We start from the raw sequence: 17,263 nt of genomic DNA, 5'->3' as shown, positions 1-17,263 counted from the left end.
TCCTTAGATGGGCAAAGAAAACTCGGAGCAGTAAGTGGGAGAACGCGGTGATCCGCGTATACCAAGACTGGAGTGCGGAGGTGGCGAGAAGGAGGGCGAGCTTTAATCGGGCCAAGGCGGTGCTTCACAAAAAGATAAAATTCGGAATGCTGCAACCGGCAAGACTGTGGGTCACATATCAAGGGAGGCACCACTACTTTGAGACGGCGGATGAGGCGTGGACTTTTATCGTGGAAGAAAAATTGGAATGAGCGGGTTATTAAAAAAAGAACGCTTGAAACAAAGTGGTGGGGCGAGTATGGGGGGCGAAGAGGGGGGTAAAAAGGGGGGAAAGAGGAGTTTAATGTTATTAATCCTGCGATGTGGTAACTTTTCCCTCTTCCACAGGAGATGGTGGGGGGAGGAAAGGAGGTGGAAGAGATGGGGCGTTGGCCATTGGGGGCGGGGCCAAGGGGGAAGCGCGGGCTCGGTTCCCGCGCTATGATAATCATGGCGGGAATAGGGAAGCAGGAAGGAGGGGGCGTCGCACGGTGCGAGCCGAGGTCACGGGGGGAACCCGAGGTCGGCCAGAGTTTGCTGACTTCTGGGAGCAACATGGGGGGGTGTAACTATGCTAGTGGGGGATCTAGCGGGGGTGGGGGTGGGAGGGGGGAATTATTGGGCTGCTGCTGCTGGGGAGAGGGGGGAGCTGGTATGGGGTGGGATGGGCGGGGGGGCACCGCCTGGGGGGGACACAGCTGCGTGGGAACCGGGTAAGGAGCTGGAAAAAGGGGATGGCTAATCGACAAGGGGGGGGGGGTAAAAAGCCCCCCAACCCGGCTGATCACGTGGAACGTGAGAGGGCTGAACGGGCCGATAAAGAGGGCACGGGTACTCGCACACCTTAAGAAACTTAAGGCAGACGTGGTTATGTTACAGGAAACGCACTTGAAACTGATAGACCAGGTGAGACTACGCAAAGGTTGGGTGGGGCAGGTGTTCCATTCGGGGCTAGATGCGAAAAACAGGGGGGTGGCTATATTAGTGGGGAAGCGGGTAATGTTTGAGGCAAAGACTATAGTGGCGGATAGCGGGGGCAGATACGTGATGGTGAGTGGCAAACTACAGGTGGAGACGGTGGTTTTGGTAAACGTATATGCCCCGAACTAGGATGATGCCAATTTTATGAGGCGTATGCTAGGACGCATCCCGGACCTAGAGGTGGGAAAGTTGGTAATGGGGGGAGATTTCAATACGGTGTTGGAACCAGGGCTGGACAGGTCGAGGTCCAGGACTGGAAGGAGGCCGGCAGCAGCCAAGGTGCTTAAAGATTTTATGGAGCAGATGGGAGGAGTAGACCCGTGGAGATTTAGCAGACCTAGGAGTAAGGAGTTTTAGTTTTTCTCCTATGTCCACAAAGTCTATTCGCGAATAGACTTTTTTGTTTTGGGAAGGGCGTTGATCCCGAAGGTGAGGGGAACGGAGTATACGGCTATAGCCATTTCGGATCACGCTCCACATTGGGTGGGCTTGGAGATAGGGGAGGAAACTGCGCCCACCCTGGAGAATGGACATGGGACTAATGGCAGATGAGGAGGTGTGTCTAAGGGTGAGGGGGTGCATTGAAAAGTACTTGGAACTCAACGATAATGGGGCGGTCCAGGTGGGAGTGGTCTGGGAGGCGCTGAAGGCAGTGGTTAGAGGGGAGCTGATATCAATAAGGGCACATAAAGGAAAGCAGGAGAGTAGGGAACGGGAGCGGTTGCTGCAAGAACTTCTGAGGGTGGACAGGCAATATGCGGAGGCACCGGAGGAGGGACTGTACAGGGAAAGGCAAAGGCTACACGTAGAATTTGACTTGCTGACAACGGGTACTGCAGAGGCACAGTGGAGGAAGGCACAGGGTGTACAGTACGAATATGGGGAGAAGGCGAGCAGGTTGCTGGCCCACCAATTGAGGAAAAGGGGAGCAGCGAGGGAAATAGGGGGAGTGAGGGATGAGGAAGGAGAGATGGAGCGGGGAGCGGAGAGAGTGAATGGAGTGTTCAAGGCATTTTATAAAAAATTATACGAAGCTCAACCCCCGGATGGGAGGGAGAGAATGATGGGCTTTCTGGACTGGCTGGAATTTCCCAAGGTGGAGGAGCAGGAAAGGGTGGGACTGGGAGCACAGATTGAAATAGAGGAAGTAGTGGAAGGAATTAGGAGCATGCAGGCGGGGAAGGCTCCAGGACCGGATGGATTCCCAGTTGAATTTTACAGGAAATATGTGGACTTCCTCGCCCCGCTACTGATGAGGACCTTTAATGAGGCAAAGGAAAGGGGACAGCTGCCCCCGACTATGTCTGAGGCAACGATATCGCTTCTCCTAAAGAAGGAAAAGGACCCGCTGCAATGCGGGTCCTATAGACCTATTTCCCTCCTAAATGTAGACGCTAAGATTCTGGCCAAGGTAATGGAAATGAGGATAGAGGATTGTGTCCCGAGGGTGGTCCATGAGGACCAAACTGGGTTTGTGAAGGGGAGACAGCTGAATACGAATATACGGAGGCTGCTAGGGGTAATGATGATGCCCCCACCAGAGGGGGAAGGGGAGATAGTGGTGGCGATGGATGCCGAGAAAGCATTTGATAGAGTGGAGTGGGATTATTTGTGGGAGGTGCTGAGGAGATTTGGTTTTGGAGATGAGTAATGTTGGATGGGTGCAGCTGTTGTATAGGGCCCCAGTGGCGAGTGTGGTCACGAATGGACGGGGATCTGCATACTTTCGGCTCCATAGAGGGACAAGGCAGGGATGCCCTCTGTCCCCATTATTGTTTGCACTGGCGATTGAGCCCCTGGCAATAGCATTGAGGGGTTCCAAGAAGTGGAGGGGAGTACTTAGAGGAGGAGAAGAACACCGGGTATCTCTGTATGCGGATGATTTATTGTTATATGTAGCGGACCCGGCGGAGGGGATGCCAGAGATAATGCGGACACTTCGGGAGTTTGGAGAATTCTCAGGATATAAACTGAACATGGGGAAAAGTGAGTTTTTTGTGGTGCATCCAGGGGAGCAGAGCAGAGAAATAGAGGACTTTCCGCTGAGGAAGGTAACAAGGGACTTTCGTTACTTGGGGATCCAGATAGCCAAGAATTGGGGTACATTGCATAGGTTAAATTTAACGTGATTGGTGGAACAAATGGAGGAGGACTTCAAGAGATGGGACATGGTATCCCTGTCACTGGCAGGGAGGGTGCAGGCGGTTAAAATGGTAGTCCTCCCGAGATTCCTCTTTGTGTTTCAGTGCCTCCCGGTGGTGATCACGAAGGCTTTTTTCAAAAGGATCGAAAAGAGTATCATGAGTTTTGTGTGGGCCGGGAAGACCCCGAGAGTGAGGAAGGGATTCTTACAGCGTAGTAGGGATAGGGGGGGGGCTGGCACTACCGAGCCTAAGTGAGTACTACTGGGCCACCAATATTTCAATGGTGAGTAAGTGGATGGGAGAAGAGGAGGGAGCGGCGTGGAAGAGATTGGAGAGGGCGTCCTGTAGGGGGACTAGCCTACAAGCTATGGTGACGGCCCCATTGCCGTTCTCACCGAAGAAATACGCCACAAGCCCGGTGGTGGTGGCGACTTTGAAAATTTGGGGACAGTGGAGACGGCATAGGGGAAAGACGGGAGCCTTGGTGGGGTCCCCGATAAGAAATAACCATAGGTTTGCCCCGGGGAGAATGGATGGGGGATTTGCAATATGGCAAAGAGCAGGAGTAACGCAACTGAAAGATCTGTTTGTGGATGGGAAGTTCGCAAGTCTGGGAGCGCTGACCGAGAAATATGGGTTGCCCCAAGGGAATGCATTGCGGTATATGCAACTGAGGGCTTTTGCGAGGCAACAGGTGAGGGAATTCCCGCAGCTCCCGACGCATGAGGTGCAGGACAGAGTGATCTAAAAGACATGGGTGGGGGACGGTAAGGTGTCAGATATATATAGGGAAATGAGGGACGAGGGGGAGATTATGGTAGATGAGCTGAAAGGGAAATGGGAAGAAGAGCTGGGGGAGGAGATTGAGGAGGGCCTGTGGGCGGATGCCCTAAGTAGGGTAAACTCATCGTCCTCGTGTGCCAGGCTAAGCCTGATTCAATTTAAGGTGTTACACAGGGCGCATATGACTGGAGCACGGCTCAGTAAATTTTTTGGGGTAGAGGACGGGTGTGCGAGATGCTCGAGAAGCCCAGCGAATCACACCCACATGTTCTGGTCATGTCCGGCACTACAGGGGTTCTGGGTGGGGGTGACAAAGGTGCTTTCGAAAGTAGTGGGGGTCCAGGTCGAACCAAGCTGGGGGTTGGCTATATTTGGGGTTGTACAAGAGCCGGGAGTGCAGGAGGCGAGAGAGGCCGATGTTTTGGCCTTTGCGTCCCTAGTAGCCCGGCGCAGGATACTGTTGATGTGGAAGGAAGCCAAGCCCCCGGGGGTGGAGACCTGGATAAATGACATGGCAGGGTTTATAAAGCTGGAACGGATTAAGTTCGTCCTAAGGGGATCGGCTCAAGGGTTCACCAGGCGGTGGCAACCGTTCGTCGAATACCTCACAGAAAGATAGAGGGAATGGAAAAGAAGAAGGCAGCAGCAGCAGCCCGGGGGGGGGTGGGGGGGGGGGGGGGGGTGGGGGGGGGGGAGGAACCAGAAGGACTCTCAGGGTTGTTAATATATATGTATAATATGTATAGGTCGTTGCTATAAATAATTGCATATTGGACTGTTAAATCATATTTTTGGAGAGTGTTTATCTGAGACAAGGCAGTTGCCATTTAGTTTTAGTTTTAGTTTTTGTTATATATTATTTATTCTTTGTTTATAAAACAGGTCATTGTTATTTATACTGTTATATTATTGTGTAAAGGATACACAATGTACTGTGATGGTTGACCAAAAATTTTCAATAAATTAAAAAAAAAAGAAGTGCGGTTTGCACTCCGCGCAGATTTGGCAGTCCCTGGTGACTGTCCTGACCTCCTCGATGGAGTAGGGCAGGTTGCAGGACTTGATAAAATGAAAGAAACGAGTGACCCCCGGGTGGTAGAGGTCCTCGTGGAGGGATCGGAGACGGTCCACTTGTGTGGTGGCACAAGTGCCGCGGGACAGGGCATCAGGAGGCTCGTTCAGCTTCCCCGGACGGTACAAGATCTCGTAATTGTAGGTGGAGAGTTCGATCCTCCACCGCAAGATCTTGTCGTTCTTAATCTTGCCCCGCTGTGCATTATCGAACATGAAGGCAAACGACCGTTGGTCCGTGAGGAGAGTGAATCTCCTGCCGGCCAGGTAATGCCTCCAGTGTCGCACAGCTTCTACTATGGCCTGGGCCTCCTTTTCGACCGAGGAGTGGCGAATTTCGGAAGCATGGAGGGTACGGGAGAAGAAAACCACAGGTCTGCCCACTTGGTTGAGGGTGGCCGCCAGAGCTACGTCGGATGCATCGCTCTCGACCTGGAAGGGGAGGGACTCGTCGATGGCGCGCATCGTGGCTTTAGCAATGTCTGCTTTGATGCGGCTGAAGGCCTGGCGGGCCTCCGTCGACAGGGGGAAGGTTGTGGACTAGATCAGTGGTCGAGCCTTGTCTGCGTAATGGGGGACCCACTGTGCATAATAGCTGAAGAAGCCGAGGCAGCGCTTTAGGGCCTTGGGGCAGTGAGGGAGGGGGAAACTCCATGTGGGGGTGCATGCGCTCAGGGTCGGGGCCTATGACTCCACTTCGCACCACGTAGCCTAGAATGGCTAGACGGTCTGTGCTAAACACGCATTTATCCTTATTGTAAGTCAGATTAAGGATTGTCGCGGTTTGGAGAAATGTTCGGAGGTTGGTGTCGTGGTCCTGCTGGTCATGGCCGCAGATGGTGACATTATCCAGATATGGGAACGTTGCGCCTAAGCCGTACCGGTCAACCATTCGGTCCATCTCTTGTTGGAAGACTGAGACCCCGTTCGTGACACCGAAGGGAACCCTTAAAAAGTGATAGAGCTGCCCGTTTGCTTCGAAGGCAGTGTACTGGCGGTCACCATTACGGAGGGGTAGCTGGTGGTAGGCAGACTTGAGATCCACCGTGGAGAAAACCTTGTATTGCGCAATCCTGTTCACCAGGTCGGCTATACGGGGGAGAGGGTACGCATCCAGCTGCGTAAACCTGTTGATGGTCTGGCTGTAGTCAATGACCATCCTATGTTTCTCCCCGGTCTTTACTACCACTACTTGAGCTCTCCAGGGACTGTTGCTTGCTTCGATGACCCCTTCCCTCAGCAGCCTCTGGACCTCCGACCTGATAAAGGTCCGGTCCTGGGCACTGTACCGTCTGCTCCTGGTGGCGACGGGTTTGCAATCCGGGGTGAGGTTCGCAAACAGGGAAGGCGGGTCGACCTTAAGGGTCGCGAGGCCGCAGACAGTAAGGGGGGGTATAGGGCCACCAAATTTAAAAGTCAGGCTTTGCAGATGACACTGGAAATCCAGCCCAAGGAGGGTAGCTGCGCAGAGGTGTGGCAGGACGTACAGACAGAAATTGTGGCATTCCCTGCCTTGGACAGTGAGGTTTGCTAGGCAGAACCCCTTTATCTCCACCGCGTGTGACCCGGAGGCCAGGGAGATCCTCTGGTTTACGGGATGGGTGACAAGAGAACAGCGCCTTACCGTGTCGGGGTGAACAAAGCTTTCCGTGCTCCCAGAGTCGATCAAGCACGCCGTCACGTGGCCGTTGATGCAGATCGTCGTTGTAGCTTTCGCAAGCGTCCGGGGCCGACTCTGGTCCAGAGTCACCGAGGCCAGCTGCAGTAATGGAAAGTTCTGGTCGGGCAGCGTGTAGTCGGCTGTGCTGGGGGCCTGGGGCCCCATCCAAGATGGCGTCAGCCATGGGTCGCACATGGAGTCCGGGGATGAAGAAGATGGCGGCGCCCACCCGTCCAGCGTGGTGGCCTGGGGACAAAATGGCCACGCCCACGGGTCGCACGTGGCCCGAGGATAGGGGGGTGGCGGTGAGGGCCGAGCAGCGCGGGCGGGGATGATTCGCCTGCCCGCAGAAGAAACAGCGTCGTTCGGCGGCGGTAGCGGGCTGCCTCGCCGCGCAGGCTTGCGGGGATGATTCGCCTGCCCGCAGAAGAAACAGCGTCGTTCGGCGGCGGTAGCGGGCTGCCTCACCGCGCAGGCTTGCGGGGTCAGGGGAAAAGTCTGAGGGGCTGCCGCAACGGGGTGCCACGGAGCCCAGGGGGCCGCCGCGCGTCCGTGAGCAAAGGCCAGCGCGTTTTTATAGGCAACGTCCATGGACCCCGCCAGGGCCCGTGCCTCAGTAAGTCCAGAGTGTCCATTTCTAGGAGCCTTCGGCGGATATCGGGGGAGGTCATACCTGCCACGAAAGCATCCCTGATCAAAAGTTCCGTGTGCTCGTTCCCCGAAACTGACGGGCAGCCACAGTTTCGGCCCAGCACCAGCAGCGCCCGGTAGAAGTCTTCCAACGTTTCCTCGGGGCTTTGCCTCCTAGTCGCCAGCAGGTGACGAGCGTAGACCTAGTTCACAGGGCGTAGAAGGTGCATCTTTTGTCTTTCCGTGGGGGTGCCGGCGGTCGTGTCGAGGTAGCCCTTAAAGCACGCCAGCCAATGTTTGAAGATAGCAGCAGATTTGTCCGCGTGGGTGCTGAGCTGAAGGCACTCCGGTTTGATACAGAGATCCATCCTTTCAACTGAAGTTGTAGCAGATTAATTTGATGCGCAATCAATTACTCTCGAGACAAGGTGAGTCATAACTAATAGGCTTTAATCTGCTAGAACTGTTACCCAGCAGCTTCGATACAGAAAGTGAAGGCTGCTGGGACGGCATTGGTTCTTATACTCCGCCTCTCAGGGCGGAGCTATGTACATCAGCCAATGGTAGACTCCTGGGTCTAGCCAATGGTCATCCACCTCTCAGGTACCGCAATACCTGGTATTACCACAGGCGGCGAACTTGGACAAGGTGCGGCGGTGGTGGGAAGGAGAAGGGGTAGAGTGGGTTAGGATGGAGGAGGAATCTTGTAAGCGGTCTAGTTTGAGGGCTATGGTGACGGCAGCATTGTCAATGGCTCCAAGTAGGTAATCAGGGAGCCCAGTGGCGCAGTGTACGGTGAAGATATGGAATCAGCTGAGGAGGCATTTTAGTGTGGAAGGGATGTCGGTGCTAACGTCGCTGTGCGAGAATCATGGGTTTGAGCCGAAGGGGATGGATAGTGTACACTAGAGATGGAGGGAAGTGGGGCTGGTCAAGGTGAGGGATTTGTATTTGGAAGAAGGGTTCGCCAGTCTGGAGGAGCTAAAGGAGAGGGTAGAGCTGATGAGGGGTAGTTTGTTCACGTATCTACAGGTTAAGGACTTTGCATGAAAGGTCTGGAAGGGGTTCCTTAGATTGCCGGGATACACCCTGCTGGAGCGACTGCTGCTTCCAGATGTGGAAAGGGTGGGAAGAATTGGAGGTATATTGTTATGGGCCAGGGTTTAGAGAACCCCAAAGTGTATCATGGAGTTCACCTGACCCACAACTTGTAATAAATTGTGGTATGGGGAGCACATGGCTCACTCTACAGGTATGGTACAGCAGAAAACAAAACAAAACAATGAGATAAACAGAAACAACAGACACACCCAAGCTTTCTCAAACTGAAACAAAAAAAGCAGAAGAAGAGCTCAGCTCCACCCACCTTGTGCAAGGATGAGCCTGATACAGTTTAAGGTGGTGCACAGGCGGCATATGACTCGGGTGAGAATGAGTGGGTTCTTTCAGAGGGTAGCAGATGAGTGTGAGAGGTGTGGGCGGGGGCCAGCGAATCATGCGCACATGTTTTGGGGTTGTGAAAAATTGGGAAGATTCTGGGCCGGAGTGTTCGCGGTCTTAGCCAGGAAAGTGGAGGAGGGCGTGGACCCGGACCCTTAGTGGCGATGTTTGGGGTTTCAGAGAAGCCGGAGCCCATGGAGAGGAGGAAGGCCGATGTCTTGGCCTTCGCCTCTCTGATTGCACGGCGATGAATTTTGCTGGAGTGGCGGTCGGCATTGCCACCGGGGGTAGCACCATGGTTGGGTGACCTGTATGACTTCCTGCGGTTAGAGAAGATAAAGTATGAGTTAAGGGGCTCAGCAGGGGAGTTTGAGAAAAGGTGGGGGATGTTTGTGACCGTATTTGAGGAGCTGTTCGTCGCAGGGAGGAGGGGGGGGGGGGGGGGTGATGGGGAGGGGGTGGTGAAAAAGGAGAAAAATCTGTACAAACTGTATAGTTGATTGTTGGGAAGAATGTTTCCTGGGGTGTTTATTTGCTGTAACCTACTTTGATACAAGTCTGAATAAAATGCGTTAAAAAAAAAGTAAGTGGATGGGAGGGGGATTCTGCGGGGGAGGGGGGGTTTCGAAGGTAACAAAAGTTTGGGACGTCCCTGGCCGGAGGGGCAGGGCCCCGAGGTTATGGTTGTCGCGATCTCTGTATGTGTATGTACATAAGGGGTTAATGTGCAATCAGAAGATCACTAGAGGGCAGCACTAATGGGTATAAAAGCCAGACTCATGCTGTTCCTCTCTCTCTTTTGGTTGTACTGTTAGGAGAGCAGGAGCATAGATTTAGCTCAGAGTGATTCGTGTAGTCAAACATAGCTACTGTATTTAGATCTTGTAACCTTACAACTAGTAATAATCTTAAAGTAAAGAACTCACAAAATTGTTGATTTAGTCACTCAATAAACCTTTCATTACTTCTGGACGACTTCGAGTCTTTTTCATCAAGATACAGAAAACCTCACCAGCAACTGGATTGAGTAATGTATTTTACGTTCAGTAGTATAACCATACTCCAGAAGCGTAACAAAAGAATGATAATGGAGGATAAGAGGGGCGGGATTGAAAGACCACTGGTCAGAATAGTGACGTGAAACCTGAGGGGGTTGGGGGACCGGTGAAGAGGTCGCGACATTCGTGCACTTGAAGAATTTAAAAGCTGATATGGTGATGCGGCAGGCGACCCATTTGAGGGTGAAGGATCAGTTGACTCTTAGGAAGGGTTGGCCGAGTCAGGTGTTTCATTTGGGGTTTGATATAAGATTAATTAATTGACATATTCTTCAAAGGTAAAGAGGGCCCAGAACGCCCACAAAAGGTCCATGAAAGCGGGTTGAGTGTCCTACCTTACAGTGGTCACCTAAAAGGAGGTCATCATGGACATCACCAGTCGGCAAGGGCAAGGTAGATGGGCAGAGAGGCCAGAGTCAGCTCTGGGACTGGTGAATATCTAATGCATCCTCTCTAAGCAATGAGGGTATGAATTACAATGGGACGTGAGTTGGGATGGGTGTATGTGTCGCAATGGTTTGTGATCAACACACTTGAGCCATGCGCCATATGTTGCATGTCCATGTCCAAGATAATGCTATTTTTCCTTATTATCTCTCCTCAATGTTTTTTTTTTAACATATATTTTATTAAAGTTTTTCAATCACAATTTTTTCCCCTTACACATCAAACAAAAGAAAAATTAAAAGTACAAGTAACATGATAACTACAATCTAAGATTGAGTAACTTAGTAAACTAACCAAATAACATAAAATGAAACTCCCCCCCCCATTCCCCTCTCCCTCCCAGAACCCAAACATCTTACCCCCCCTCCCCCCTCCCTTCCCTCCCCCCCCTCCCCCCTGGGTTGCTGCTGCTGGTCATCTATCTTCCCTCTAATGTTCCGCTAGGTAGTCGATGAACGGTTGCCACCGTCTGGTGAACCCTTGAGCCGATCCTCTCAGCGCAAACTTGATCTGCTCCAGTTTTACGAACCCCGCCATATCGTTTATCCAGGCCTCCAGTCCGGGGGGTTTCGCTTCCTTCCACATGAGTAAAATCCTACGCCGGGCTACTAGAGACACAAAGGCCACGACATCGGCTTCTTTCGCCTCCTGCACTCCCGGCTCATCCGCAACTCCAAATAAAGCTAACCCCCAGCCTGGTTTGACCCGGACCTTCACCACCTTGGAGATCACTCCCGTCACTCCCCTCCAATACCCCTCCAGTGCCGGGCACAACCAAAACATATGTGTGTGGTTTGCCGGGCTTCCGCCGCACCTCCCGCACTTGTCCTCCACTCGGAACAACCTGCTCAACCTTTCTCCCGTTATGTGTGCTCTATGCAGCACCTTAAATTGGATCAGGCTAAGCCTGGCACACGAGGAAGAGGAATTTACCCTGCTTAGGGCATCAGCCCACAAACCCTCCTCAATCTCCTCCCCGAGCTCTTCTTCCCATTTTCCTTTCAGTTCGCCCACCAGCTCCTCCCCCTCTTCTCTCATCTCCCGGTATATCTCTGACACCTTGCCCTCTCCGACCCACCCCCCCGAAAGCACTCTATCCTGGATCCCCTGTGTCGGGAGTAACGGAAATTCCCTCACCTGTTGTCTTGTGAATGCCCTCACCTGCATATACCTAAAGAAATTTCCCCGGGGCAGCTTGTACTTTTCCTCCAGCGCTCCCAAACGTCCCGTCTATAAATAAATCTCCCACTCTCTTAATTCCCAACTGGTGCCAGCTCTGGAATCCTCCATCCAGACTCCCTGGGGCAAACCTGTGGTTGTTCCTAATTGGGGACCCCACCAAGGCTCCCAGCACACCTCTCTGTCGCCTCCATTGCCCCCAGATACTTAATGTTGCCGCCATCACTGGGTTCGTGGTAAATTCTTTTGGTGAGAGCGGTAGTGGCGCCGTCACCAGCGCCTCTAGACTCGTCCCTTTACAGGACTTCATCTCTAGTCTTTTCCACGCCGCTCCCTCTCCCTCTATCATCCATTTACGAATCATCGCCACATTGGCGGCCCAGTAGTAGTCGCCCAAATTCGGCAGCGCCAGTCCCCCTCTGTCTCTACTACGTTGTAAGAACCCCCTCCTTACCCTCGGAACCTTCCCTGCCCACACGAAGCTCGTGATGCTCCTGTCTATTTTTTTAAAAAAGGCCTTAGTAATCAGTATAGGGAGACATTGGAACACAAATAGGAACCTCGGGAGGACCATCATCTTAATTGCCTGCACTCTGCCCGCCAGTGACAGCGGCTGCATGTCCCACCTCTTGAAGTCCTCTTCCATTTGTTCCACCAGTCGTGTCAGATTAAGTCAGTGTAAGGTTCCCCAGCTCCTGGCTATCTGAATCCCCAGGTATCGAAAGTTTCTTTCCACTCTCCTTAACGGTAAGCCATCTATCCCTCTACTCTGGTCCCCAGGGTGTATCACAAAAAGTTCACTCTTTCCCATGTTAAGCCTATATCCTGAGAAACCTCCGAACTCCCTCAATATCTGCATGACCTCTGTCATCCCCCCCACTGGGTCCACTACATACAGCAGTAGGTCATCCGCGTAGAGTGACACTCGGTGTTCCTCTCCCCCTCTAATCACCCCTCTCCATTTTCTGGAGTCTCTCAGCGCCATGGCCAGTGGTTCAATTGCCAACGCGAACAGTAATGGAGATAGCGGGCATCCCTGTCTTGTTCCCCTGTATAGTCGAAAATACTCCGATCTTTGCCGACCCGTGACCACACTTGCCGTTGGGGCCCCATATAGGAGTTTAACCCAGCTGACAAACCCATCCCCGAACCCGAACCTCCTCAGCACCTCCCATAGATACTCCCACTCCACCCTATCAAATGCCTTCTCTGCATCCATTGCCGCCACTATCTCTGCCTCCCCCTCTACTGGGGGCATCATTATCACCCCTAATAGCCGTCGCACGTTGACATTTAGTTGTCTCCCCTTTTCGAATCCTGTCTGGTCTTCGTGCACCACCCCCTGGACACAATCCTTTTTCCTCGTTGCCAGCACCTTTGCTAGCAATTTGGCGTCCACATTTAGCAGTGAGATAGGCCTATAGGACCCGCACTGTAGCGGATCTTTATCCCGCTTCAAAATTAGCGATATCGTCGCCTCCGACATTGTCGGGGGTAAAGTCCCCCCTTCTCTGGCCTCGTTAAAAGTCCTTACCAACAGCGGGGCCAGCAGGTCCACATATTTTCTATAAAATTCCACCGGGAACCCATCTGGTCCCGGGGCCTTCCCTGCCTGCATGTTCCCCAGCCCCTTGGTAACCGCGTCCACCCCAATTGGTGCCCCCAGGCCTTCCACCTCCTGCTCCTCCACCCTCGGGAACCTTAATTGGTCCAAAAAGTGCCGCATCTCCTCTTTTCCCTCCGGGGGTTGGGACCTATAAAGTCTTTCGTAAAAGGTCTTAAACACCTCGTTTATCTTCCCTGCTCTCCGCACCATCGCTCCCTTTTCATCTCTAATTCCCCCTATCTCCCTCGCCGCTGTCCTCTTTCGCAGCTGATGGGCCAACAGGCGACTAGCCTTTTCCCCATATTCATATCCCATCCCCTGTGCCTTCCTCCACTGTGCCTCCGCCCTCCTAGTGGTCAGAAGGTCGAACTCCGTCTGGAGTCGTCGTCTCTCCCTGTATAGTCCTTCCTCCGGGGCCTCCGCGTATTCTTTATCTACCCTTAAAATCTCCCCCAGTAATCTTTCCCTTTCCTTGGCCTCTATTTTCCCTTTGTGGGCCCTGATGGAGATCAGCTCTCCTCTGACCACCGCCTTTAGTGCTTCCCATACTACTCCCACTCGGACCTCCCCGTCGTCATTGGCCTCCAGGTATCTCTCGATACATCCCCGCACCCTTCCACAGACTCCCTCATCTGCCAGCAATCCCACATCTAATCGCCAGAGTGCACGCTGCTCCCTCTCCTCTCCTAGTTCCAGGTCCACCCAATGTGGGGCATGATCTGAGACAGCTATAGCTGAATACTCAGTTTCTTCCACCCTCGAGATCAGCGACCTTCCCAAAACAAAGAAATCTATCCGGGAATACACCTTGTGAACATGGGAGAAGAAGGAGAACTCCTTGGCCTTCGGCCTAACAAATCGCCATGGATCCACTCCCCCATTTGGTCCATGAACCCCTTAAGCACCTTGGCCGCTGCCGGCCTTCTTCCGGTCCTAGATCTAGATCTATCTAACCCTGGGTCCAACACAGTGTTGAAGTCTCCCCCCATTATCAGGTTTCCTACCTCCAGGTCCGGGATACGTCCCAGCATCCGCTTCATGAATCCCGCATCATCCCAATTCGGGGCATATACGTTAACCAACACGACCTCCGTTCCCTCCAGTCTGCCACTCACCATCACATATCTGCCTCCGCTATCTGCTACAATGCTCCTAGCTTCGAATGATACCCGTTTCCCCACCAGTATGGCCACCCCTCTATTCTTTGCATCCAGCCCTGAGTGGAACACCTGTCCCACCCATCCTTTCTTTAACCTAACTTGGTCCGCCACCTTCAGGTGCGTCTCCTGAAGCATAGCCACGTCTGCCCTCAGTCCTTTCAAGTGCGCGAACACTCGGGCCCTTTTAATCGGTCCATTTAGGCCTCTCACGTTCCACGTGATCAGCCGCACTGGGGGGGCTACCTGCCCCCTTCCCATGTCGGCTAGCCATCACCCTCTCTAGGCCAGTCCCACGTCCCGGTTCCGCGCTCCCACCCGTTCCCCAGGTGGCGTATTCCATCCCCGACCACCCTTTCTTTAACCAGTTCCTTTTTTATTTCTGCAGCAGCAACCCAGTTATCCTCCCAGCCCCCCCCCCCCCCCCCGCTAGATCCCCATCTAGCGTGATTGCTCCCCCCATAATACTTCCGAAAGTCAGCTGACTTCAACTGACCCCGGCTTCTCCCGCTCACTCCTTGACCCCCCCCGTGTGGGGAACTCCCATCTACCTTGCGCCTATCTTCCCGCCATCACCTTTCTGGCGTGGGAACAAGGACAGTAAGCCCCGTATTCTCTATAGTTGTCCCGCCCCTTGTGGCGCAGCTCCCTCTACCGCCCCACTCCCATTCCCCATCCCCCGCCTAATTCTCTTCTTTCCCCCCACCGGCGCCCACATTTCTTAGTGTGTCCCCCTTCCCAATTTACATCCCTATATACATCGACAGTGTCATTTCCCCTCTAACATCAGTCCCTCAGTTCCGATCCAGTTTCTCATTTTTAATAAAGGTCCATGCTTCTTCCGCCGTTTTGAAGTAGTGATGTCTCTCCTGGTACGTGACCCATAGTCGCGCCGGCTGCAGCATCCCGAACTTCACCTTCTTCTTATGTAGCACCTCCTTGGCTGATTAAAACTCGCCCTCCTTCTCGCCACCTCCGCACTCCAATCCTGGTACACCCGTACCACCGCATTCTCCCATCTACTACTTCGTACCTTTTTGGCCCATCTCAGAACCACTTCTCTGTCATTGAAGCGATGAAATCGCACGAATGTCGCCCTAGGTGGTTCTCCCGCCTTTGGTCTCCTCGCAGGGACCCGATGAGCCCCTTCCACTTCCAAGGGGCCCGAGGGGGCCTCAGCTCCCATCAGCGAGCTTAGCATCGTGCTCACGTAGGCCCCGCAGTCCGCTCCTTCCACTCCCTCGGGGAGACCCAGGATCCGAAGGTTCTTTCTCCGTGCTCTATTTTCTAGGGCTTCAAGCCTTTCAATGCACTTTTTGTGGAGCGCCTCGTGCGTCTGCGTTTTGACCGCCAGGCCCAGGATCTCGTCTTCGTTGTCCGTCACCTTCTGCTCCACCACGCGGAGCTCCGTCTCCTGGGTCTTTTGTGCCTCCTTAAGCCCCTCAATTGCCTGTAGCATCGGGGTCAGTACCTCCTTCTTAAGTAGCTCCACACACCGTCTTAAAAATTCATCTTGGTCGGGCCCCCATGTCGCCTGGGCTTTCTCCGCCGCCATCTTGCTCCTTTTTTCCTCCTGTCCCTATCCTCGAGGATTCTTCGCGATGTAGCCGCTGCCGCCGATATTTTTCTCTTTCGTTGGGGGGGACTCCCTATTATCTCACCCCACACCGGGTTTCGTCTTGAAAAAATTCCCCGCTGGGGCTCTTAAAAGAGCCCGAAGGTCCGTTTGAGCTGGAGCCGCCGAAACGTGCGGCTTAGCTGGACATCGCTGCAACCGGAAGTCATCTCTCCTCATTGTTAATGTGCACTCAGTTGTCTTATTCCTTCATTTCATTCATCAACCGGTGAAGAAAATGAGAATGTCTGGCATTGACCTCCATGGAGGAGGAGGATAACTCAGGGTGAACTATCCCATCCTTTATCCATACCTAGCACGATATCAGATACTGGGATCTCGGTAGGCCCGTTTATGTCAGCTGAAACAATAGCACAAACTGAGGGGACACTGCATAATCATCAGGCTAACTGCTGGAGGCTCTGACAGTCCAAGCCTTAGTCTCTTGGGGGTGTTTGGGAGTCCAAGATGGGGCCAAGTCTCAGGCAGATTACGAGCATTTGGAGTTATCAGTGAGGGGGCAAATGTTAGATGTTCAATAGGAGGTGGGTGAGGATCTGGTGGGGCTTCGAGAAGGTATAGGGCAAATACCATGGAGGAGTCCATCTAGTCTATGAGTGCTGTCATCACACTCTGCTCTGAATGCGTAACATCCTCCATCAAGAAATTGGCAACTCTCAGGCTGGCAGCTCAATCAGTGGTTTCTGGATATACATTTGGACCGACAAGTCCACACACTGTCACTGATCTCAGTGAGTGTGCACCTGGTGTCCTCACGAGGTGCTCACACATTTCCGGTAAGATCGAAGGGTCATTTAGACCTCACGTTGGAGGATGGGCAGCAGCTGTCTGCTTCTGGGGCCTACGGTCAGGTTGGCTAACAGCAGTTCCTCAGCCTCTCTGCCAATGATACCAGTGCTTCAGGATGCCACAGCAAAAGAGGAGGCTTCTTCCAACAGGCAGGAATCCCTCAATGCCAGAATCCTGGTGGCCTCAAATGACCAAAGGACACCCACCAAGGTCTTCCTAGCCAATGGGGTGTCAGAATCAGCAACCTGCCTTCAATACAGCTGGAGTGATGGGGGAGCACCATGCCACAGTACCTGTAATGAATGAACAGATCACTGTACACACAGGGCCCATCACTGGTGTCCAGTGCATGAGTAAGGCTAGGTATTGTGTTGTTAACTTGCTTTTTATTACATGTCAGTTATTGTATGGTCTTTGATAATGTGTGGACTGGGAGCTAACTTACAAGAGGCAGCAAATCTGTGACATCTTCTGATGAAGGTCACAGCCCCATCCAAGAAATGTTTGCAGAGGTGAGCCTTTGGGGATGACTTTAGTGTGTGCATCACATGCTGCAGTCACTTCCATTCTGTAGTTTGTGAGATGCCAACAAGACCTTAGTTGAAGCACTTCAGATTAAGGACCTCTTTATGTCTTCCTAGCA

This window comes from Scyliorhinus torazame, chromosome 15, assembly GCF_047496885.1.
Source record: "Scyliorhinus torazame isolate Kashiwa2021f chromosome 15, sScyTor2.1, whole genome shotgun sequence".
NCBI classification, from domain to species: Eukaryota; Metazoa; Chordata; class Chondrichthyes; order Carcharhiniformes; family Scyliorhinidae; genus Scyliorhinus; species Scyliorhinus torazame.
The sequence above is the reverse complement of the archived record's forward strand: the minus strand, read 5'-3'. Positions refer to the sequence as shown.